This window comes from Dipteris shenzhenensis, chromosome 24, assembly GCF_047967505.1.
Source record: "Dipteris shenzhenensis isolate YYH24624 ecotype China chromosome 24, Dip_SZ_1.0, whole genome shotgun sequence".
In the NCBI taxonomy this organism is placed as follows: Eukaryota; Viridiplantae; Streptophyta; class Polypodiopsida; order Gleicheniales; family Dipteridaceae; genus Dipteris; species Dipteris shenzhenensis.
In genome coordinates, this window is record NC_141619.1 from 15,893,206 (window position 1) to 15,919,939 (window position 26,734).

At 40.2% G+C, this 26,734-nt stretch overlaps 1 pseudogene; it reads right to left on the reverse strand.

Annotated features, from left to right (window-relative positions):
* Positions 1–25,113, reverse strand: part of LOC147886276 (uncharacterized) — a 78,975-nt pseudogene extending 53,862 nt beyond the window's left edge.
* Between the last annotated feature and the right edge of the window lie 1,621 nt (positions 25,114–26,734).

Genomic DNA, 26,734 nt, shown 5'->3' on the forward strand with positions numbered 1-26,734 from the left:
TGGTTTGAGACCCACATATAGGGTTCATCTATTCCTTTTTGTATGAGAGAGTTTTTTGGCTTTCACAACTAAGAAGAGGAAAACTGCTTTTAGTCTCCACCTTTGTGTGTATTCCCCCATTGTGTACGTGAGAAAGCTACAAGTGAGACTCCTTACCTCTCTCCCTCTATCTTCACATGGTATCAGAGCTCGGTTCGTGGTAAGGAGCTCAAGGAAGCAAACCAAGTTCGCAGTGTCTTGGTAAGAGGATCAGTGTTGCTTTCCTTTTTTGAGTTTGGGAGCAAATCTCTGTAGGTAGCACAGTCAGAAAGTGCAAGAGTGCACTGTCTCAGATTGAGACGCCCTTCGCGATGCAGCGAGAGGGTAGTATATGCTATGGGGAAGGGCAAAGCCCTGGGTTTCAAGGCTCGTTTCAGGGCTCATTTTAGTGGCGGAAGTTTTTCCCCATGCACTCAGAAAAGTGGCCTGTTTTGGTTGCGTGACCATTGTTCTGCAGGTCAGTGAAAAGTTGCCGCTGAAATTGCATCGTATGCCTATGCACAGAGATATTGGGAGTGACAATATCATTCTTATTGCCTGTTGATTCAAAATCGTCACTAGGAAGTGACTGTGTGGTCAAATACCACTTTTGTCAGTTTTGAAGATTTGCCTTGTGAGGCAGAAGTTGTGTTTTTTGCAGTGTGATGTAATGGCGTCTGACTCTCTTTCATAGATTGTCACTGAAAAGCTTGACAAGAACAACTTCCAAGCATGGAAGTTTAGAATGACAAATTTCCTTATGGGAAAAGGCTATTGGGAGTTCATTACAGGAAATGAAGAAGAACCAGTTCTTCCTAATGTTCCCAATCAACAGGAAATGCAGGCATTTAAAGGCTGGCATGAGAGAGCCAGAAAAGTTATGTACTGGCTGTCTATCAGTATTTTAGATTCTATGATTGTGCATATTCAAGATGCAAGCACGCCAAAGGAGGCATGGGATACTTTGGCAAAAATGTACAGCACAAATACACAAGCCAGGAAAATGCAGCTCAAGCAGGAGTTGCACAATGTGCACAGAGAAAATATGAGCATCAATGACTACCACATGAAGGTGAAGAAGATTGCAGATGCACTTGCTTCCATTGGGTCGCCAGTGGAAGATGATGATTTAGTTTCTGTGACCTTCAATGGTCTAGGAAAGGATTATGCACAATTCTGGACATCCATTGCCATCCGTGAAAAATTTCCTGATTTTGAGGAGTTGATTGCTCTTCTAATTTCTGAAGAGCAGAGAAATGGTGGTGCATCTTCTTCAAGAGGAACTTCAAAAGAAGCTATCTTCTAGGCAAATGCTGGAAGAGGTAGAGCAAGAGGTAGAGAAGGCTGATCTAGAGATCGTGGCAGAATATGCAGCAAATTCAAGAAAGCCAGTCCTATGGAGGAGGGCGTGGTAACCTTAGAAGCAGGGGGAGCCAAAGAGGTTGTGGTGGATGGCAGATAGGCCAAAATGCAAACAGCAATGTTGAATGCTACTATTGTGGTAAAATGGGTCATATGGCTAAAGACTGCTACAAAAAGCAAAATGACATTATGAATGGAAAATTGTAGCAAGGCAATTATGCATCCTCTAGTAGACAGGGTGATGACAGAATTCAGCATTTGTTTATGGTGTAGCACATGACCAATTCTGTGACAAGTGCAAAAGAAAGCAATGATGTGTGGTATGTTGACTCAGGTGCATCAAACCACATGACAGGTCATGCAGAATGGATGCAGGATGCAAGGAAACTGGAAAAACCACGATTTGTGGAGACTAGTGATGATACTGCACATCCTATTGTGCAGATTGGTAAAATTCCTTTGTCTATGCAGGATGGGAAAAAGAAATACCTGTCTGATGTATTTCATGTTCCGAACATCACCAAGAACCTGGTTTCTATTGGTCAAATGGTTGAGCAGGGCTTGCAGGTCAGATTTAATCCTCATGGATGCTTTGTTGAGGATATGAAAAATAAAGGTCGCTTGATAGTAAAAGGGAAGAAGAAGGGCAGGATGTTTACGTCGGATGCGGACATGCCTAAATTGAGTGCAGCAATGTTTGCACATGGTACCAGTGTATTTGCAGATATTGATATCTGGCATAAACACAGTGGTCATGTTAATGTACAACGACTTAAATTAATGCAGGCCCAAAATATTGTTGCGGGATTGCCCAAGTTCAAGGTTGTAGAAATGCATAAGATATGTGAAGCCTGTCAATTTGGAAAACAAGCAAGGAAACCATTTCCTAGACATGTTCAAGAGAGTAAGAGGCCATTGGAATTAATCCACTCTGATGTGTGGACTACTAAAGCTGCATCTATCGGCGGAGGCTGTCATTATTTTGTCACTTTTATTGATGACTACAGCAAAAAAGTTTGGGTGTATTTTATGAAAAAGAAAAGTGAAGTGCTTGGGCATTTCAAAGCCTTTAAAGCTATGGTTGAAAAAGAAACACGCTTGCAAATAAAATGCCTAAGGTCAGATAGAGGGGGAGAGTACCTCTTAAATGAGTTTGCAAGGTTCCTTCAAGAGCATGGCATAAAGCAGCAATATTCATGCAGTCATACCCCACAACAAAATGGATTAGCAGAAAGGAAAAATAGGCATATTGGAGAGGTATCTCGTGCCATGCTCAACGAAAAAGATCTGCCAAATTTTTATTGGGCTGAAGCAGTTGCTACAGCATCTACATAATGAATAGGACTCCCATTGTAGCAATACATGGCATGACACCAGAGGAGAGGTATACTGGTAAACCAGATATTTCTCATTTGAAAGTTTTTGGCTACATTGCCTATGTTCATGTGCCAGATGAGTTGAGATCCAAGTTGGATCCAAAAGCTGAGAAGTGTATCTTTATTGGTTATTCTCTACAGCAGAAAGGGTATAGATGCTATAACCCTTCTACTTGTAAGTTTACAGTAAGCAGAGATGTTGTTTTTGATGAGATGAGCAGCTGGTATAAACCAGTAAATGTGGTTGATGATGTAGATGCACAAAATGGTAATGCTGCACAAAATTCCCAGTAGCAATCACAAAATATTAGTGGACTTGTAGTGTCCTCTAGCAGTGGTTCACATACTTTGCCATGGACAGGCAGATTGAGATCAGGAGAATCTCCTCAAAGCAATACAGATAGTGGTATGCAGGTATCATGAAAAGGAAAAGAGAAAGTAGATCAGCCCATGGTTGATGTGAATGCAGGTCACTCTTATGTGGATGGTGAATCCAGTGGCTTAGAACATAGCATTGATGATGAGTTGGGTATTCCTTCTATTGTTATACCTAGAGTAAGGAAGACCAAGGATGTTTTGAGAGCATCTGGTAGAGAGCCTATTTTGCATAGGTCTATCAGAGTCAAGTATCCTGTGGATAGGCTGAAATATGATGGAATTACAGCCATTCACTATGCCTATATGGTTAAAGTGATACAAGAACTAGAACCCACTTCTTTTGAGCAAGCCATGGGAAAAGAAAAATGGGAGAAAGCCATGGATGAAGAAATGGATGCCTTGGAAGCAAATGCTACATGGGAATTGGTGCCTTTGCCTAAAGACAAGAATGCAATTGGCTGCAAGTGGGTCTATATGGTGAAGCACAATGCAGATGGTTCTGTGAGCAGATACAAGGCAAGATTAGTTGTCAAGGGGTATGCACAGACATATGGCATTGATTATGAAGAAACATTCAATCTGGTTGCAAGGATGGCAACTGTAAGAGCAGTCATTGCTATGGCTGCATCGAAGGGATGGTCTTTACATCAGATGGATGTAAAGAATGCCTTCTTGCATGGTGATTTGCAAGAAGAGGTCTATATGGAGTAGCCACCAGGTTATGTGCATGCTGTTCATCTTGAGTTTGTTTGTAGGTTGAAGAAAGCCTTGTATGGCTTGAAGCAAGCACCCAAAGCATGGTCTGACAAGATAGGACATTATCTTGTCACTATTGGCTTTTAGATTTCCACGGCAGATCTCACTTTATGTGAGAAAAATAGAGAAAGGTATTATGCTGCTTGTCATTTATGTTGATGATTTAATCATCATAGGTGATAGTGATGAAGATATCCTTCATGTGAAAATGCTATTGAAGCAAAATTTTGAGATGAAAGATTTGGGAGAGCTACATTACTTCTTGGGCATTGAGGTGATTAGATCCACAAGTTCATCATAGGTGATAGTGATGAAGATATCCTTCATGTGAAAATGCTATTGAAGCAGAAGTTTGAGATGAAGGATTTGGGAGAGCTGCGTTACTTCTTGGGCATTGAGGTGATTAGATCCACAAGTGGGATATGGCTCTTGCAGAGGCAATATGGATTGGACATGCTATCCAAATATGGGATGACAGGCTGTATGCCTATTCCAGTTCCTTTGGAGCAGAATGTGAAGCTGAGTGCAGATGCAGGTGAGCTTCTAGAAGATCCTACTATGTATAGATGCATAGTAGGAAGTTTGATTTGTATGACTATTACCAGGCCAGAATTGAGCTATGCTGTTGGGTTGGTAAGTCAGTTTATGCAGGCTCCAAGGAAACTGCATTTGGATGCGGCTAGACACATACTGAGATATGTGAAGTCCACATTGTAGTATGGACTATTTTATGAGACTAGGGTTCAGATACAATTGCATGGATACATTGATGCTGATTGGGCTGGTAGTATTTTTGATAGATGACCTACCAGTGGAGGAAGAAGGGAGGAGGAGAATGAGGGAGGAAGGAGGAGGAGGAGGGAAGAGGAAAGAGGAGGAGGGAGGAGGAAAGAGGAGAAGGGAGGATAATGGAGGATTACAAGAGAGAGAGCAGTAGGGAGGAGGTGGAGGAGGAATCAAAATGCAATTTGGAATTTCTTGCATTTGGATGCGGCTACACGTACTGAGGTATGTGAAGTTCACATTGTAGTATGGACTATTTTATGAGACTAGGGTTCAGAATCAGTTGCATGGATACATTGATGCTGATTGGGCTGGTAGTATTTTTGATAGACGATCTACCAGTGGAGGAAGAAGGGAGCAGTAAGAAATTCCAAATTGAAACTTCAAATTCAAAATGAAGCCGATGATGACACCGACCAATCAACACAAGATCTATTGCTACAAAGCACCAAAATAGTATACCAAGATCTTATTACAACACTTCAATAAGCAGATCATCTACAAGGATGAGATTGCATTCATTGCAACCACTTGCAGCTCAAAATGCTACATCTAGTCACTAGTCTTCATAGGACCAGGCCACTAAGCCATAAGACCCTCTAATAAGTATGCCAAAAAATTGATGAGGATGAGAAGAATGTATTCTATCTATCAGTACATACAAACCCTCCTATAATTAAGATCAGATACCATACTTCTATATGAATGCTTAATGGGAAGTCCTCCACTTTGAGTAGTAGCAAGGCTCTTACCCCTGCTACAACAAGCATCATGAATCTCCTTGGGATATATCCTCCCATGATTCCTACATTGAATCTGACAATGTCTTGGGATATCCTCTTGTGATTCCTATATTTAATCTAACAATGCCTTCGACAAAATTTGATAAAGATCTACCTGAGAAATATGTGGTCTAATCAATCCAACCTTCCCTATCTCACCACCTTTTGCTATGATATTCTCACCTCCCTCCCTAACCCTAGTAGCATCCTCTGTACACTTCTTGAAATCCATGCTAATGTAAGAAAACAATACGTCTGTGCTCAACAGATAATAGGATCTCGTATGCAAGAGAGAAAAGTAGATAGTATGGAGAATCAAAAATTTGATTACTATAAAACTGATACAATAGATGGTGCTACCTCCCAGCCGTGCACTCCTATGTGAGAAGATTCCACGGCATGCTAGAAACAATAGAGGACACAGGCTGGATGCTAAGGAATCAGGGTTGTTGTAGCCAATGATGATAATGGGCTTCACGGGCTTGCTCTTATATAGCCACCGGTCATAGTCGGTTAGACCCAATTGGGTGACCGCGACCCAGTCCGCCAAAAATGGCCGACTGGAGGTCGGTCCCGAAATAGACCACTGACCACACAATAGAACTGTGGCATAGAATAGAGCAACTGACCTATGGTTTTTGTTCCGCCGCCCAGAGCCATCCGGGATCATCTGGGGCTTCAAACGGGCCTTGCAACTCGAGAGTGGGCTACCTCGGGAAATGCTCCATCTACCCTTAGTGTAGTCAGTCATGGGATGTCTTCCTGCACTTGCATGTAGCCTAGTTGGCAGTGTGCCAACTCTATCTAAAGCCGTCCATCCATCATGCCACACATGGCCCCCATCTGGTGTCCAAACTAGGACCTATCGGATAACCGAGCTACTCAAATGCCTTCTCCTCATATGAGGGGCTTACAAGTAGAGTTAGCTGGTTCCCGCATAGTTACTCGAGAGTGGTGGAGCATTGATATCTAACACGCCCCCTCAATGTCCACCCGCAAGTGAACTTACTTTTTTGGCCCAATGCCAAGTCGATGAAGATGCCTCTCTAGCAAGTCTCTTCCAAGAGCCTTCGTGAAGATGTCCGCAGCATTCTTTGTAGTCAGACAGTACAGCAAGTCGACCTCTCCATCCATGATGAGCTCACGTACAAAGTGATATTGAATCTCAATGTGTTTTGTGTGAGTGTGGAACACAGGGTTCTTTGCAATTGCCATGCAACTTTGATTGTCACATGATAACTACGTAGGCTTATTTTGCACTGCACCCATGTCCCCTAAAATCCTCCTCAGCCTTACTGCCTAACAAGAAGCAAAACATGCTGATTTGTACTCAGCCTCGGTAGAAGAAAGAGCGACTATGGGTTGCTTCTTGTTGACCCATGACATAGCTCCAAATCCAAGTGAGAAACAGTAACCTATCACTGATCTCCTGCTATCCACGTCTCCTGCCCGATCTGAGTCACAAAATACGGTCAAGATGTTGTCCTTGGTATAGGTGATGCCATAAGCAAGTGTGCCTTTGATGTATTTTAGCACCTACATCCCTGCCCTCCAATGGTTCTCCCAGGGCTTATTGGAAAACCTGCTTAGTACACCAGTTGCAAAACTGATGTCTGGCTACGTGTTGCACAAGTAAATCAAATTTCCCACAAGCCTTCTATACTTCGCTTCGTCCACCAGTGGTGATGAATCCTTGTTTGAGAGCTTCACGCCAACCTCCATAGGGGTGCCAACTGTCTTGCACTCAGCCATGCCAAATGCCTTTAGTATCTCTCCAGCATACTTCAGCTATGAGATGAAGATCTGTTTTGGCTCTTGCCAAACTTCAATCCCCAAACATAAATGCATCAGTCCGAGGTCTATCATTTCAAACTCTCTTCCTAGCAACTGCTTGCCTACGAGATCTTTTCTTCATAGTTCCTTGTTATGACAAGGTCGTCCACATAAAGGACCACGATCATACACCTGCCTCCTTCTCTATGGATATACGAATTTGCATCAGGGCTCCTCTTGAACCCGTTTTGCAAAAAGTAGGCATCAATCCGCTGGTACCATGCTCGTGGGACCTGTTTTAGCTTGTAAAGTGCCTTTTTTAGTTTACAGACTTTACCTTCTGAACCAGGGATCACAAAACTAGTGGTTGTTCCACGTATACCTCCTCCTTGAGATCTCCATTCAGAAAGGCAGATTTTACATCCATCTGAAACGTGGGCCAACTTTCCTGTGCTGCTAAAGCCAAAACACTGCGAATTGTGGTTAGTCGAGCTATGGGAGCAAAAGTATCCTGATAATCAAAACCATGTACATGTGCAAATCCTTTTGCCATGAGCCAAGCCTTGTACTTATCTAACGTGTGGTCAGACTTATACTTGGTCTTGTACACCCACTTGGTGCCGATTACCTTGCATTTTGGTGGTCGATCCACAAGATCCCAAGTGTTGTTCTTCATTATGGAGCCATACTCCGACTGCATAGCCTCCATCCACCTATCATCACCTTGTGCCTCTTCAAGACACTTGGGTTCTTCAGCACGGATCACCTCTATCATCAAAGCGTAATTGACCAAGTGTTCCTGCACCCTTCTTTGCTCCTCTAATCTCTTGGACCGATGGTGTTCAGATGGTTCCTCCTCAATGGCTGGAGGTTTTCTGCCGTCCAAAAGCTACTTTACCCACTTTGGGAATGGTCAATGCCATTGTGGTTCTGCAGTCTCTTCTTCCTCTTCTTTATCTTAAATCCTCCTTGTGAAGATAGTGGGAGAGAAGGAAGAAAGCTCACTTGCGGCTTTCTCACATACACAATGGGGGAATACACACAAAGGTGGAGGCTGAAAACATTTTTCCTCTTCTTAGTTGTGAAAGCCAAAAGAACTCTAGTACAAAGAAATAGAAGAACCCTATATGTGGGTCTCAAACCAAACTCAGCTAACTAAGGTCGCATACTAATTGAGCCATGAACTAGAGTACATAAGGATAGCTGTCATCCAGCTATTATTTGTGGATGGTGTACCAACCACATTTGCAGCTAACAAGTCGGTGACATAAATGGACAACGGTCACTGGCATATCATGAGTGGAGCTCGATATCTCAACACTCCCCCTCGAGCTCAATCCCAATTCCTACACACCAAGTAGGTCTCTGAACTTGGCAGCTTCTCTGTGCCCAATGCCTTCGTGAATATGTCAGTTACCTGATCCTCTGTGCTGATATAAACTAGATAAATAAGACCTAGTAAAACCTTCTCCTGCACATAGTGATAATGCACCTCAATGTGTTTTGTTTTAGCATGATAGACTGGGTTATTTTCCAAGTGTATACTGCTCACATTGTCACAATAAATGACAACTGGCCCATCTATAGACTGATGCATATCATAGAGTAGCTTATGCAACCAAGCTACCTCACATGCAGCCATTGTTGCACCCCTATACTCAGCCTTTGTGCTCGACAAGGCAACTGTGACTGTTTCTTGCTGCTCCAAGTGACTGCAACACTCCCAAAAGAGAACACATATCCAACCCAATCAGCATCAGTGTATCCATGCAACTGTATCTGAACCTCAATCTCATAAAATAGTCCATACTACAATGTGGACTTCACATACCTGAGTATGCATCTAGCCGCATCCAAATGTGGTTTCCTTGGAGCCTGCATAAACTGACTTACCAATCCAATGGCATAGCTCAAATCTGACCTAGTAATAGTCATATAAATCAAACTTCCTACTATGTGTCTGTACATAGTAGGGTCTTCCAGAAGCTCACCTGCATCTATGCTCAGCTTCACATTCTACTCCAAAGGAACTGAAATAGGCTTACAGCCTATCATCCCATATTTGGACAGCATGTCCAATCCATACTGCCTCTGCAAGAGCTGTATCCCACTTGGTGATCTAATCACCTCAATGCCCAAGAAATAACGCAGCTCTCCCAAATCCTTCATCTCAAACTTCTGCTTCAATAGCATTTTCACATGAAGGATATCTTCATCACTATCACCTGTGATGATCAAATCATCAACATAAATGACAAGCAGCATAATTCCTTTCTCTGTTTTTCTCACATAAAGTGAGAAATCTGCCTTGGAAATCTGAAAGCCAATAGTGACAAGATACTGTCCTATCTTGTCAAACCATGCTCTAGGTGCTTGCTTCAAGCCATACAAGGCTTTCTTCAACCTGCAAACAAACTCAGGATGAACATCATGATCATAACCTGGTGGCTGCTCCATAAAGACCTCTTCTTGCAAATCACCATGCAAGAAGGCATTCTTTACATCCATCTGATGTAAAGACCATCCCTTTGATGCAGCCATAGCAATGACTGCTCTTACAGTTGCCATCCTTGCAACCGGACTGAATGTTTCTTCATAATCAATGCCATATGTCTGTGCATACCCCTTGACAACTAATCTTGCCTTGTAGCTATTCACAGAACCATCTGCATTGTGCTTCACCTTATAAACCCACTTACAACCAATTGCATTCTTGTCTTGAGGCAAAGGCACCAATTCCCATGTAGCATTTGCTTCCAAGGCATCCATTTCTTCATCCACGGCTTTCTCCCATTTTTCTTTTCCGATGGCTTGCTCAAAAGAAGTGGGTTCTGGTTTCTGTATCACTTTGACCATATAGGCATAGTGAATGGCTGTAAATCCATCATATTTCAGCCTATCCACAGGATACCTAGCTCTAGTAGACCTGCACAAAATAGGCTCACTTCCAGGTGCTCTCAAATCATCCCTGGTCTTCCTTACTCTAGGTGTAACAACAGAAGGAATACCCAACTCATTATCAATGCTTTGTTCTGAGCCACTGGATTCACCATCCACATAAGAGTGACCTACATTCACATCAAACATGGGCTGATCTACCTTCTCTTCTCCTTTTTGTGATACATGCGTACCACTATTTGCATTGCTTTGAGGAGATGCTCTGATACAATAGATGGTGCTACCTCCCAGCTGTGCGCTCCTGTGTGAGAAGTTTCGATGGCGTGCTAGAAACAGTAAAGGATGGAGGCTGGATACTAAGGAATCAGGGTTGCTATAGCCAGTGATGATAATGGGCTTCACGAGCTTGCTCTTATATAGCCACCAGCCATAGTCAGTTAGACCCAATTGGGTGACCGACCCAGTCCGCCCAAAATGGCCGACTGGAGGTCAGAGACCACCGACCACACGATAGAATCGTGGTGCAGAATAGAGCAACTAACCTACGGTCTCCGTTCTTCCCAAAGCCATCCGGGATCACATCTGGGGCTCCAAATGGGCCCTACAACTCGAGAGTGGGTTGCCTCGAGAAATGCTCCATCTACCCTTAGTGCAGTCAGTCATGGGATGTCTTCCCACACTTGCATGTAGCCTAGTTGGCAGTGTGCTAACTCTATCTAAAGCTGTCCAGCCATCAAGCCACACATGGCCCCCATCTAGTGTCCAAACCAAACCTACTGGATAACCGAGCTACTCAAATGCCTTCTCTTCATATGGGGGCTTACAGGTAGAGTTAGCTGGTTCCCGCGTAGTTACTCAAGAGTGGAGCATTGATATCTAACAGCTAACCACTATTCCTTACCATGCTCTTTGCCCATGCCTCACAACAATTCTTTCTAATCCAAGAGTCCCAATCTTATCATGCGATAACACCAAACTTGTTCCCACCACTTGAAAATCCTTCTCTTGAGGATTATCAAATTTTCAAGTCCATTTATCCTACCCTTCCTCCACCTCCTACCAACATCCCTCCTCCCTCTTTCTCTCATTCACTACTTGTTTCCACCTCCTGTATGTCCCCTATAACCTTTGCCTCTCTTCTCATGACCACATATCCCTAAGATACGGGAGTTGAATACAAAAACATATAGGATTCCACTATTGGATAATCCCATATTTGACTTGTGGAGGCAATACCTAGTCATACAGTCAATAGGAGGATGAGATCTCAACAAAATTTCCATGAGCATTCACCAAGCACCAATTACTCCAGACATAAGAAACAAATTGGAACCACTGCCAACAAGGTGTAGACCAAATTTGCTCCAATAAAAGTATTTCTTTGAGTACTTACAAGCACCATTGCTCTTTCATTCACATCCCACATTCAAACTGGTATCCCATCTCTACAAATGGGATGACAATCTACTTGATCTAGACAAGGAAGATGCACCTCGCAATTGGTCCCTCATAAATAGATACTCCAAGGTCCAATGGACAAGACAAGAAACACTAATCAGAGATTTAAACAAGGATGCATCGGAGATGCGAGGAAGCTATGACAAAACAATCAAGGAAAGTACCAAATACACTTATGCTCTCACAGTCATTTGGTCGGTGGCCCTCACTATTGATGACCATTTACCCATGACCAGTTTTAATCCAAAGGCACTGATAGATGCTCAAACAACCAAACACCTCTTTCAATGAGCCACATCTCTTGATGGATGGTATGTTTTTCTATTTGAAGAAATGATTCTTAATATATGTCTACAAATTGAGTAGAGAAACTATGGAGTTTGGTAGCTACAAGGGAAGGATCACCAAGAAGTTTGCATAATACATCATCGATAATAGTTCTAACACTATACACAGTGCCGATTGTATAATCAAACATAACCCGAGGATAAGTAATTAAATAGGTTTTGGGGAATGTTACCTCTATGGAGCCAAGGGCCAATCGTGTGGAGTAGAGACAAAGCTCCACTTGTAATATCTTGAGCTTGGAATACAGCTTGAGAAATCTAGTGAGATAAGGATAGCCAAAATACTCTCTAGAAAAGATCTCGTCATACTTGTAAAATCAATATCTAGAGAGATTAAAAGACTTCCCCCCTTGAGACATCTTCACAGGTACCTTAACAAGTGAAGGGACCAAAAGCATAAAGTTGGGGGTAATAAACTTCATGCACCTCTTCACTTCTTGCTACTTTTGAACTGAGTGACAAAGATCTTTATCACTAGGAAAGGGGAAATAAAACAAAGCTTTAATTCCAAGAGACCACACCATACTTTCCTTCCTTAAAGGAGAATGAAGATGGTAACATCCCAAGTGATGTTGTCCTCTAGCATAGGGAGAAGGAAAGGATCAACGAAGGGTGGAACAACTTACTCAACCTAGTGGCATAAACAAAACCCTCTTGAATAGAGCATCTCCTCGAGCAATGGAGAGGAGCAAAATACATAGGGGAAAGATCCCCCACACTGTGGAAGAATCTCTATCAATAGGAATACCAAGAACTGTGTCACCAAATGTAGAGGGTAAAAACTCCATCTCCGAGATCAAATAGGAGAGAGAAAGAGATCCTACAATCCAAGCATGGCACCAGAGTGCCTAGAATTTCTTCCTACTACAAAGGCAAAGAACAGGAAAGACCCATACTCTTCCTTCAATCAATGAAGGGAGACAAAAGAGCTAAGTGGAAGTGGGTTGCTTCGCTCCTTTTATGGAGATTTTGTCACCCTCCTTCACCCATTACAATTGCTGCCTATAAATTCCTTTCCCCATCAATCACATAAGCCCGTATGTCACCATCCATGTCCTTTTTAAATAATCTTGCCATGTGTCCCATCAAAAGATGCTCAAGACTCTTAAAATATTGAGAAAGTCAAGAGTCTCTCCACATGGAGCCCATAGGGACCCTCTCTTTTCCAAATGTCCACATCCTCGTTATTCCACATAGGAATTCTAGAAGGATTCCTCTTGACTCCACATGCTTCCATACTCCCCCACATGCCTTCCAAACACTTGGCATGTGATCTCTCTTACATTATTAGAATACATGGACATGAGACCCACTCTTTATATGACTCACTCTTCCTATTTTTGAAAAACCCCACAATATCCCATACACAAATAACTATCATCCCATACCAAGGTATTTATCATTCATACATATGGTGTTTACAATGATCCATTCCACTCATCCTCTCAATCCCATTCAATGTCTTAGAAAATAGAAATAAGTGAGAGCCACTAGGCTATACTTGATAATCATGCTCTTATCAAACATAGAGAAAATCAATACCAATGCCCAATCAAACATATCAATTTTTGGCGTCACATCTTTCCCCCATAGTAGATCCTCTCTAGTAACAGAGAGGGTCTGCTGGCCCTTAAGGAGTTCGAGCATAGAAGAATTGAAGGTGATACTCAATGGTACATCCAGGTATCACCATGCCATCAACATCCTCAAGCTGATCGCTTCCATTGGTAAACTTCTTCTTGACTCGATATGGTCCCTCCCATCGGCCGATAAAGTTTTTGTCTAGCTGTTTGTCCAAACGGCTATTAGATCTCATGACCAAATCTCCTTCTGCAATATCCTTCTTCTTGTATAATTCATGGGCCTTGTGCCATTTTGAGAAGCTTCAAAGTTTTTTAAGGCCTGTAATCTACATTCATCCAAGGCTTCTAGCTATACCAAGCATAGAGCATAGGCATCCTTTTGTCCTTCTACTCTTGCAACAGTAGTGCAAAGACTATGTATCTCCAATTCAATGGGCAAAATTTCCTCTCCCATACACTAGTTGGAATGGTGTAAATCCAATAGCTAGATTGTGTGTGGTTCTTAAAGCCCGTAAAACTTCTGCCAAGTGCCTATCCCAATGCCTTTTCTTGGTGTCTACAAGCTTTCCCATTGAATTGCACAATAATCCATTTGTATTCTCAACCAAGCCATTACATTAGGGATAGTATGGAGTGGACATGCTATGATTTATCTTTAGCTTATGCACCACATCTTTAATTAGTTCATTTCTAAAAGAGGTTCCTCCATCACTGAGAATTTCCAAGGGACAACCAAAGTGTGAACAAATTTGATCAAAGAGAAATTTCGCACCTATATTTGCCTTGCTATTGATTGTGGCTTTGGCCTCAACCCACTAAGTCGCATAATGTGTGGCCACTAATAAATAATGCTTGCCTTGATATGAGCAAAGGAGTGGTCCCACAAAGTCTAACCCACACCTTTGAAAAGGTCCTTATGTTGGAATAGTCTTCAAGGGCCCACGAATCAACTATCGCCTTCCAAACTTTTGGCATATTGTACAACTTTGACACCATTCATATACATCCTTATGGAGGTGTGGCCAAAAGTAACCTACATTAATAATCATCCTAGATGTGCTGGCCGAAGAAAAATGACAAGAGCATTTATGATACATTTCTAGGATTCTCCTAGTTTAAGTGGGATGGACCACCCAACAGAGCACCTTATCTTTTTCCAATTTATAAATAATTTCATCAACAATAGTATAGGGACAAGCCTTCCTTACCAATATTTGCTTCTATTGTGGAGTTAAACCTTCAGGAAACATGCCTTCTTCCACATATTGCTGAACATCTTGTAGTTCTGGCCATCCAATATCTACCAGAGAAACCACCCCTCCATGTTGTATTGTAATGGGTAGCTAACTCATCTGCCATTTGATTTTATTTTCTGTTTATATGAACAAACTTGCAAAAATCAAACTGACTACATAGTTCCATAGCCTTTTGATTAAGCTCCTTCAAATGAGGACTTCTTGTCTTGTAATGCCATTGCATTTGCTTTATAATAAGCTGGAAATATCCTCTCAATTTAACTTGACTTTTAAGACAACCCTCCAAACCAAGAATCAAAGCATTATACTCATCTGCATTATTAGTTGCGATACCTGGAATCTCTTGTCCTCTTGCCCATACCTCTTGACCTTTTTAATTCATAAAAACCATCCTCCCAGATTCTTGTTGTTAGCATGAAGGACTTGAAGACCGATTAAAATACAAAACAAAAGCTGTTGGTGGTGTCTCCGGGCTTTCATCTTTAATGTTCTCCTGACATTTCTTTTCTTCTCCTAGATCCTCCTGACTTGTGAGAAAATTTGACAGTGAACCTAGTGGTATTTTCACTGACAAAAGAGAAAGATAACTCTTGAACCATTTTGCAAATCTCCCCCCAGGATTAGTGTTGTAAACTAGATATGCTAATACAAACTAAGATGTAAGGAAGAAAAATGGTCGAGGTAATAAATAGGAGTGAAACTTTCTGACTGAAAACACCAAAGAGAGCTCTTACTGCTCCATTTCTTCATACCTAGTTTCCATCTCTATAAGCTATCGGCTTGCATAATAGATGGGTTGCATTCTACCTACCTCTCCTTTCTATAGCAATACAACACCAACTAAATGCAAAGATGCACTCTACCTGCCTCTCCTTTCTATAACAATACATCACCAACTGAATGCAAAGATGCACTTGGATTTACATTAAAGTCTTGGCACAAATTAGGGGCTTCAATACAGCACCAACTAAATGCAAATATGCACTCTACCTACCTCTCCTTCCTATAGCAATACAACACCAATTGAATGCAAAGATGCACTTGAATTTACATAAAAGTCTTGGGACCCCAATCAAGGGGCTTCACTATTGGGCCCTTACTCATGGCCTCTTTAAGTTGCTGAAAAGACTCCTATTGCTCCACACCCCATTTGAAAGAAACTCCTTCACTTGTTAGAAAGTTAATGGGATGCACTATCTCTGTGAAATCATCACAAAAGCATTGATAATGCTTGCTCTTTCCTAGAATTCTGTGAACACCGTTCACACTGTCATGACTTAGCAATGACACAATTGCTTAAACCTTGTTAGGATCCATTTGCAAACCTTCTTCAGACACAAAGGACTGTATTTTATCACTCTTGCTCGTGTTTATTAAGCAAAGAATTTTAAAAAGCTACTTTTGATCAAAGTGATGGTTGCTTTAGATATCTCCATCTGCCTTTTTTGAGGTACAAATAAAAACAAAGTAAATAGTTTACTAATAATTTAATTTAAATATTTCCTACCAGTTCTTTTACAAATTAGAAACTAAATTAATCCAATTCATGTTAAAAAGATTAGCAATTGAGTTGAGGAAGATTTTGAGGTGGCAAGGTGCATTTGTATGCATGATTACACATTCTTTTATCAATGGATTTTCTATCAGTCGAGTTGAAGCAGTTTCCTTCTCAGCTCTTTTGTGTAAAATAACCTTCTTGGGCTAGGGAGTGCAAGGGTAAGGACATGCTAGAATGAGAACGTGTAAGAGAGCATGGATTCAAAGGAGATCAACCACATGAACACACTTTTGAGCTTGAACACTAAACCCCAAAGTGTGGGAGCTTCATTCGATTGAGAGAGATTTATACATGTTGGTCTCTACATAATCCGTAGGCACCGCCAAGGTGGGACATATTTTGTAGGGGACCTTTTGGACGAGAGTACCTCCAATTTATGGGGGGCCCTTTCGGGTCTCTACACAAAGTGGGGGAACCTCATGAGTCCCTACAAAAAGTGGGGAGACGTTTAAGTCTCCACACAAAGTGGTGGACCTTTTGAGTCTCTACACAAAGTGGGGGGGACCTCAAAAAGTGTAGGCTTTTAGCATTTCTCTCTCTAGTTTTAGTATTTCACTCTCTAGATCGTGATTGTGCAAGTATGATTGGATCTTTTCTAGAGAATTTTTTGGCTATCCTCATCCTTTAATATTCATCATACCATCTTTGCCACCACTCTACACACACAATGATCTCATCATTGTTGCTCTAGACTGCACAAGTTTTGTAATCCATGATGATGAGGAATATCACTTTCATGATGATATCCTTGGAACATATGAGAAGGGGCATCCTAAAGAAACCCCCATATCAAGGAGACAATTTACAAGGGATGGCAAGAGAAACACGGGTTGTATGCTTGTTCGCCACCCACATGCAAAGGAAAAAATAATTTCTTTGATTGATCACTTGGATGCTAAACTTAAAACTATTGCACAGGAATTGGAGAGGGAAAACACTTCATTAACAAATGCAATGGTTAGGAAAAGAGTTGGGAAAGTGTAAGTGCAGTTGTGAAGCAACTTAGAGTGGAGAAGGAGTAAGCAGAGATTGAACTATGATCCTTGCAGCTAGACTTTATAGAATCTTATACAAAGAGGATGTTTGAGCTGCAATTGACAACTGAAGATCTCTCTAAGACCGTGGCACGCTTGGACATTGGGCATGCTGAGAATGACTTTTTTGATGCCCTGGCATGTGCATCTAACTTTAACTATCAGTAGTCCCATCTTGAGTTGCATTTGTATATATTCATTCAATAATTCTACGACTTGGTCCATGTTGTATCATGTCTGCACGCTGTAGTTGACCTGCACTGAGAGCTAGGAGGCCAACATGCTCTGGCTTTGCAGATGCTACATGACCTGAAGAGCAAGGAGCATGTCTGTACCTACCCCTCCTCATCCCCAACATGTAGTAAAGGGCCAAATCAATGTTGCAAGATGGTGCATAGGTTGTGGGATGTCCCTTGAGCATGATAGTGCCATGATATTAGTTAGCTTGCCATGCAAACATAGCTACCATGTTCTACGCTTTGTCACAACTTGCTCCATGGGCTCATCATGCAGGACTTCCGGTTGCACCTACGTTATTGATGATGCTATGAAGACCATGCTAGGGATTTTTGTGGATAATGATACCAAAAAACCTCCTGTTGGTATGCAATCTGCAACAACTATTGACAAGGATGTATTTGGTAAGAAGCATGATGTAAGTTTGAATGTCTCAAGTTTGCTAATAGAGGTCAAATTCAACATACCTATGTTTTGAGAGAAGTTGTGATATTACCTCACTTGTATCTTAGCATATGTCACATATCTTTGAAATATATGTTACAATGTCAGTTAGTGAAAGTGTGTTGTTAGCAGGTGTGCTATTAGCACATATTGTAAGCAAAGCATAATTTTCCTCGAAGTCTACAACTAAGACAACCACATTATCAGGGAATTTGATAATACACTCCTTGAATTGAAGTGCCTGTCATCGGGCTTTGTAGTTGTGTTTGATAAATTGCTTCATTTTACTTTTCAAGAACAAAAAAAACCCAACATTGCATGTCTTTGTTCAAAGATCTTTCCTCTTCTTCTTATTTCCATGCTTGTCTACAGTAGCCACAAATTCAAATACTTTCCCAGTGATGGTTTTCCCTTCCTTCATTGTCTCTAAGGGGTAGTAGGCCAACTTCTTCATGCCACAATCCTTACATTCACCCATTAAACACTTTCTACGATGGAAGGTTGCATCATTATGTGTTGGACAAATCAATGACTCCCACAAATGAGTGACACATTTGTAAGTGTGTAGAGTAGATGAACATATGTTGCTTGTGTCATCACTAGTAGAGACAATACATTTGCATTGACATTTCAAATGAATGCCAAAATTTTTCTTGTGCATCGCATTTAGTGCATCTTTCAGAAAGGACATCTGCACATGGTTTTCACAGCAACAGGTGTGCTACTCAAACCTATATAGCAAACGATTTTAATATACATAGATGCCATGGGGCACCAACTCCCTTTAGTATGAAAAACCTATCAAAATCTTGAGTATGAGATGAATTTAACAATATGCCATAAGTAGAAAATATTCAAATTAACATGGTTGTGCTCTACACTAAAAGAGCTTCAAATATGCCTTTACACCTTCAAATTTGGGTAACACATGAGAAAGTTACATTAATTTGAAAGGAGATGGGTTTTCATATTTTAGTATATTTTTTGTTTTACCCCCCCTCATCCAAAAGACCCCCCCCATTGGGCATCACATATTATAAAAAATATGTAGAAATCTTAAAAAATTGCATGTTTTTCAAGGTATATACCTTATATTTTGTGGGAGGGAAGACTTGAATTTTTCATTATTTTCCCTTGCATATTTGAAAATTTTAAAGAAAATCCATGTATATTATATATGGACCTGGTCCCCCATACCTTGGATTTTGGACGAGGGTAGTAACATATTACATATTGAGTTGGTGCCCCAAGATAGATGCACAACACCATGTATGCTCTATAGCACAATATTTATGCTATTCAACCCGCAAGTCCTACCTCAGAAGGCTTCAGATTTCATTGTTCCCACTGTCAATTTCTTAGTCAAGCTAATAGAACAGCATTTCCTAGTTGTGACTTTGAATGATGTAGAGATAATTAACTTAGATAGGGTAGGACTTGGGCAAAAAGATTTTATATGACGGTTGTTTTCAAGGACTTAAAAAACAAGCCCCTAGCATCATACTTCAAGTTCTAACTAGCATTAACTAGCATATGACAGTCCACATCTTCAGCACGTGAAAAGAAACCCACTATATATCCCCCATACACTTAGGAGATAGTAATATTCTTTTTTATCATCTCTTCCTCTTCTTCTTGTTCCACTTGCTACCGAAGTGTACTTGGAAAGATCTATAATTTTATCAAAGGCTAGCACACAACACAAGCTTTCATGAAATTATAGATCTCTTGTACACTTAGGAGATAGTAATATTCTTTGTAATCATCTCTTCCTCTTGATCTTGTTCCCTTCGTTGCTAAAGTGTACTTGGAAAGATCTATAATTTCATTAAAGGATACCAAACAACATAGGAAATTTGCCATTGTGGCCATGTATGGGGTTTCTTTTCATGTACCATGAGGATTGGGACTCTAGACAATAGGGCAAGTGAGGAGACAAAGATGAAGATGCCCAACATAGTGAAGAGGAGACAAAGACTTCATGCTTGTGAGTAATGGAATATTTTATGTAGCACAAATACAAAAATGTGGAACTAAGAAATGCTTTGTACGATGAACAATATAAACCAATAATCCATACAACTTACAGAGATTCTGGATGCAGACATCAAGGTTGCAGAATATAGGGAGGCCCAAGAGATTTACGAAAAAGTTGGATTCAAGTTATGATCTAGTGACTACCAAAGCTTCAAGAAAGCTTGATTGCAAGGAGATCCTGACAAGATTGTCATAGCCCCTTCAATGTAGTCTGAAATTATTTGTGTTGTTGGAGAGAAAGCGAGTGCACATGAGAGAATACTCTGACTCTACAAGGATTCTTGGTAATGGAGTAGGAAGGAAGAAGCTTGCGGCTATGTGTGAGAGAGAGGTAGTCTAGCCTACAGTAGCAGTAGAGTGAGTGAGAGGGAGGAAAATAATTTCTTAAAATGGAAAAAGCAGGAGGAAGATTGCACCTCCATTAGAGAGAGAGTTGGTGATGGAGAAGGCAGGATGGATACTACACCTCTGTGCATGAGAGAGAGAGAGAGAGAGAGAGAGAGAGAGAGAACCTGTAACTAAAATTCAAATTCAAAAGATAGATACACTCCACGTATAGGCTAAGTGTAGCTAGCAGTTAACATTATGCTCACTTACAAACAAATCCAAAAAATGCTATTCAATTGTGCTATTCCATGGGCATGCTAAATTTTGAGTGGGTTACGTGCTTCCATCCATGTGGCCTTTTCCATTATGTGTACTGGATACAAAATTGGTTCACAATTTTCACTGACATGATCGCCTATATATTGAAAATGTTAGCCAAAGGGTCTAGAATCATATCATGGCGTATTTCCCCGCTTTGTGACTTTGTGTTAGGTGGGAAAAAATCTTGAATCTTAGAGAATCTTGCATCCAAATGTTTCTTTGCATATTCTTCTTGTACCTTTGGGAATGAGAAAGCTTTCTGCATTGTGGATCTATTGAGGTAGATTTGTAAAAACTTTTCTTTATACATTACTATGTGGTACTTATCCTTCTCCAATTCTTTGCTTTTACATGATGTTATGGATTGAAAAATATACTCTGTCATAGTAAGTGTTGGTAAGAAGGATTGTAGCTTCTCAAAAAGATTCCCTAGGCCCTTTGACTATAAGAAGTTGTATGCATCGAGCCTGACATGGCAAATGTTGAGACTCGTGGCCATACAAGTTGTATTTTTCCCTCTATTTTTAGCTCTCTATTGGCTTGGGAAGCAAATTATTTTGCACCTACATCCTACATTGTTGATGGATCTATCTCAAGTTTCCCTAACTCTAGGGTCCTCAAGTTTTGTGGCATATCTCCTTGGTGCGTTGCATTTATTTGCTTATCACTATCACTATCTAGAACCCCCAACTGTGGTTGTTTTGGTGTTTACCTTTGGGTTGGTGATCCTGGATCATGCCCTTGTTTTCTCCCATCTTAGTGGGATGCCTTTAGCATAACATTTGACACATGAATTACTCCCAGTCTGACAATAAGAATTTAGTGCCTTGTTGCAACCGTGCATGTTTCTTTTATGAATGGTTGATGCATTTTATTCTTTTTGTGATGAGGGTGCCATGTGTGTGGACCAAAGAAAGTAACTCTTTGGTCTTTTATTTGTGCAATTTATTCATGGTGCTTGAAACGTATGGGTTCGCATGCATGACTAATGAGGTAGGAGTTCCTCCTATATTCTTAATTTGCTAGGGAAATCATAGAGTAGCTAGGACTCAGTCAGCACCTCTAAGCCCTAGGTTGAAATCAGTTGAAGATACCTATATGTGCAAAGATGTACATATGCTAGTGAGTTCTCCTCAGGGGGGTCACTTAGTGTAATATGTCTATATCACTTGCGTTTAGGGATTCTTTTCTAAATCCCTATGTAACCTATTTCTAGTTACATTTCCCAGTATCCCCTCTATAAATTTTGGGAAAATTTATAAATCCCCTTCTGTAAGTATATTTATTTTCCTATAGGAATTTTAAAAGTCCTTATCTGAGTCATACACTACTACTTTTGGAGTCACTTTAGGTAGGATGAGACATTTAGAATGCAAGATGTCTACATCACCTACATTATTTGAATCTACACAAAAAAAATTGAGGTACCAACTACAATAATGGGCAATGCATAAGTTTAAGCTGGATTTGTGTCTTGATGATGCCATAAGGCAAGAGAGACAAATAATAAAGACATATGTGCAAAAATTAAGAGGAACAAATATCAAACAAGACAAATCATGTGTGCCATACACCAAGAGCAAACAATTGTGCAAAGTCACTTGAAACACATAAAGAGCTCAAGAAACAACCTTTATAAAAATACTACATGAAAGATTGGGAGCTTTTATAAATGTTGTATATCTTTCAGTTTTTTACAAAACCATATGTATGGGTGTTTCAGCTAGGGCAAGGGATGATAGATTTGCCAATTTTACAAAGCATTTGATGACGATATATAACATTTATTTCTTACCAAATACAAACATCTAGAGCTTTCTTATGTGAAAGATTGGAAACTTGTTTAAACAATGTATATCTGAGACTTAGTAATTTCTTCCATGTCTTTATTGTTAGAGAAGAGAAAACTAAAACACCATGCTTTTGGCCACATTCACGATTGGCCTTGCCACTTTTCCCATGTCTTGATTGTTAGAGAAGCAAAAGATGGAAATATCATTCTACTTTGTCACATTTATAGAAGACCTTTTCACTTTTTTTCTTCAATGAAAACCCTTACTAAGTCATATCAAACCATGGTATTAAAACCATAGAGGCTACATTCATACAACATCTTGTTGTACTCGATGCCAAAATAGCATTTGCAAACTTGCTTTATGGCATTCATATAAACAAAAGTACATAGGCGGTTGCAAATTACCCACTTGTGTGATTCAAGGTCCTGCAAAATAGTAATTAAAAAAATCCATCAAGACAAATCAAACTAAACTCAACGTATAGTAATAATAGTAATAAATGTAGCTTTTCTCATATTAGAAATACTATAAAGAAGAAGCCCCTATCAAGTGCGTTTAATGCCCCTTTACAAAGTCATTGAATACATTCCATTTATTCTCATCTAAAGTATACTTATTGCTATTACACTCATAGGTGAGGTTTGCCAATGCAATTACGCTCTCAATATTTATCATGTCAAGGTCTGTAAGGTCATATGTGAAGCATCTTGAACCTTTTTCCTTTTGATACAACCCAAGTTGGACTTCTACTCCAAAAGGTCTATCTGAAATGTTGAACCCTCTCTTATATTCCACAATGTACCCCCCACCAATCTTTGTCCTCATTTTTTGAACTCGTCCAAGGTACCGTATAGCTTGTGTTTTCTTTTTTTGCAAAGATCTTAGATTGCATTTCCTTTTTCTTTTCCTTGTTTTGTGTTCTTCTTGAAAGAATACGGCACAATCGGAACCTATTCCAAATAGGTTCTCATTTGATGTAGCAAGAGGTATATATTCCTAAGAGTAGTATACTCCTTGGCGAACCCTTGTGAGTCTATCTTTTGAGAGTGTGGGATTTCCATTAAGTTGGCTTACCAATGTGGACTGGAAGAGAGTTTTATCATCAATGGTAACAACTGGGCTCACTGCTTCTTGTTCATCTAGGAGAGAATCCACCACATGTCTGATTTCACTTATGGAGGCATCGTTGTCATTGTCATCTATTTCTGACACATGATCTACTTGTTGGTCTTCTTCTTTAGAATTAGATTCTTGTGAATATGCATCTACAAATCCATTTGACCAAGGTTCTATCCACCACCACTTCATATTCTCACCCTTTGGCTACATATGCAAACTTTCACACCTTTCATGAGCACTTTTCAGTCCCTTCTTCAATGCTTCGATGATTTTATCATTAGTTGACACACACTCATAGTCTCCTAGATTAGCTTCTCGCATGTTCTCTTTGAGATTCAATTCTCTCCAGACATGTTCTTGCTTCCTATGTGCCCTTGATAATAGAGGACTATCCTCTTTGCATTCAAAGTGTGCAAGCCTATTCATACTACCTGCACTATATAGCATATCCATCAAGTCATAAGCGTGTTCTTGTCCCATCATGCTTCCAATCTTGCTAAAGAAGATTTCAATTGCATTTGAACCTCTAAGATGTAAAGCACACCTTAGGCATGGACAAAATTCTCTAAAGTACTTGATCAGTAGGACCACAAAATGGCATGAGAGTTGCACATCTAAGAAAGCTTCCTTAGTTATAAAGTTTCTATTCAACGTATAGTTGGCATGATGAACAATCCAAGATCTCCAAATTCGAAAGAAAAAAGAGACTTTGCCCACAAGATAGAATCGATCCACAAGATTCAAATGTGGAGATAAGAAGATGTCGATGTAGTCTCTAGCATTTTCAAGATAAGCTTGTGTACCTAGCATGCTCCTCTCTTTTCTATGAATTCTGTTGTTTTCCAATTCTCCCAAGCACCATTGCACTTGTCTACTGCATATTCTTTGAGCTCCAGCCCAATTTTGGTGGTCATCTCGCCTAATTTCTCCCTCCCTTAGCATATGCTTGTCGATAGAAAAAGCATCATACACAATAATGACATGATTTAAGGTGATCCAAACAATAGCCAATTGATGCTTAGGCTTGTCAAGAATATTGACCAACTTTTTTCCATTATGTACAAAATCTTGATCATGCAGCCCAAAAACGTGATTTTGTAAAACTTTTGCTGAGAGAGGCCATCCATCCCATTTTATCCCAAATCTACTCCCTCTTTTATCTAGATAATCAGAGATCATCAATGTTCTTCGCCGACTATCACCATCAAATGCATGTCTAATAATTGGACCAACTGTGGTCTTTAGCTTCTCATTCCATAAGTTTAAAATAGCATCCCATTGCTTGCGGACAAAACTTGCATCAAATCGGCCACAAGTGCAATGAAGTGCAAGAAGCAAGCGTGGGAGCGCATCATGCGGATTCGCAAGAAAATCTATTGCACGTCCACCAATGACACAATTTTGAAATGCATCAATAATCTAATCATATCCTTTTTGTCCTTCTCCCACTTTGATCATGCATGTAGTCATGCACTCATGATCATCTACTTTATATCCATCAAATCCCACAAGCATGTCATCCTTTGGATTCCACCTACAAGCAATAATAAACACAAGTCTGTCAGCTCATATGCAATCCTCTTGCATTAAAAAACAAGATTTAGAGTATGAAAATAATTTAGAGAAAAAGGAGGTTACCTTATCTGCTTCTTTATTGCAGTTTCATCTTTCACTATGATGAAGGGAATCCTTGACATGATTCCATGCTTTTCTTTTTCTTTTTCTTTTTCATGAAGTTTAGTGATTGCATAAAAAATATATCCATGTATACCAGGTACAAACTGAGTAGCAAGTCTTTGCCCTTACTTTGTCATTGATAAAGAAGGTCCATTAAGGTTGGAACTCAAAAAGTCATGTAACCTTGGAACTCCCCACATCCTTGCAACCTCAAATATTGCCTTTGTATTCTCACTGTATCTTCGTCTTGCACTTGACTTGATTATGTTTGTGGCAACATCTTGTAGAAAGTCCCATAAGGCAACTTTACCACCAAACTTTTTCAATCTATGGGCTTCGATTATATTGTTGCAAAATTGTTTTACATCCTTTCAATTGAGAGACTCTATGATAGCTTCTCTTAAAGTGCAGACTCTTATTGAAAGAATGGCAACCTAAGACTTTGTCCACCATAGTTTCTTAGAAAGGTCTCTTCCTCGCCTTTAAGCAAAAAGAGTTGCATTTCTAAGCTCACTCTTTGTAAGATAATATAGCCTTCTTCCACAACCGGTACCCCTATCTCCTCTCTTTTTCTCAACCTTCTCTTCTCTGTACAATCTCATTCTAAAGTCAACAAGTTTAACTATCCCCTTGCAATGGTGGCATGTAAAGCCTTTAAATGGTTGCCCATCTTGTGAAATGCATATGCAACTTATGTGACGAAAGCATCCATCCACATGAGTGTCAGTACCTCCATTATTTAACGTCACCTTAACATGATGCTCTATAAACCAATACTTCCCACCACATTGACCATCAAGAAAGGCTTTATCTTGACATACTTGTTACCTACTTTGACCTCATGGCTCCAAAGACCCCAACATAGCAAGTCAAAATTTACAAAAGAAGATTCATTTTCTCTATTAAAACTTGAATCAATAGAGAAAGCACTCGTACTTGGGCTTCTAGTTTTTATTGAAACCAAAAAGTTGCTACGACATCTTTGCTTTGGATCATGCTCCTTATCCTTTCGAGGACGCCCTTGCAAGCCAGTGAGTGCTATTTTTGGATTTTCATATTTTCTCATGAGCAACTTGATATGAGAGTTTAACTTTGTGTGTTCATTGAGAACCGTGTACAAATATGATCTTGGAAGACATAAACGCAACCATGCATCATCATATTTGCATTGCACCTTCACCAAGCTTTTGTCCTTAAAAGCATGTATTATTATAGCTTCAACAACCTCAAAATCCCAACCTCTTCAAACGATAGGAGACGAGTAAGAGACTTAATGTAAGAAGATGGCAAATACTAATTGAGGAATAAAGAAACGAATAATGCCTTCATTTGTCGACATAAAAGAATTCATCTTCTGTATCGCATCTTCTATCTCTCTTTTTTCATCCTTTGTCGGTTGATGCACTACTTTGGG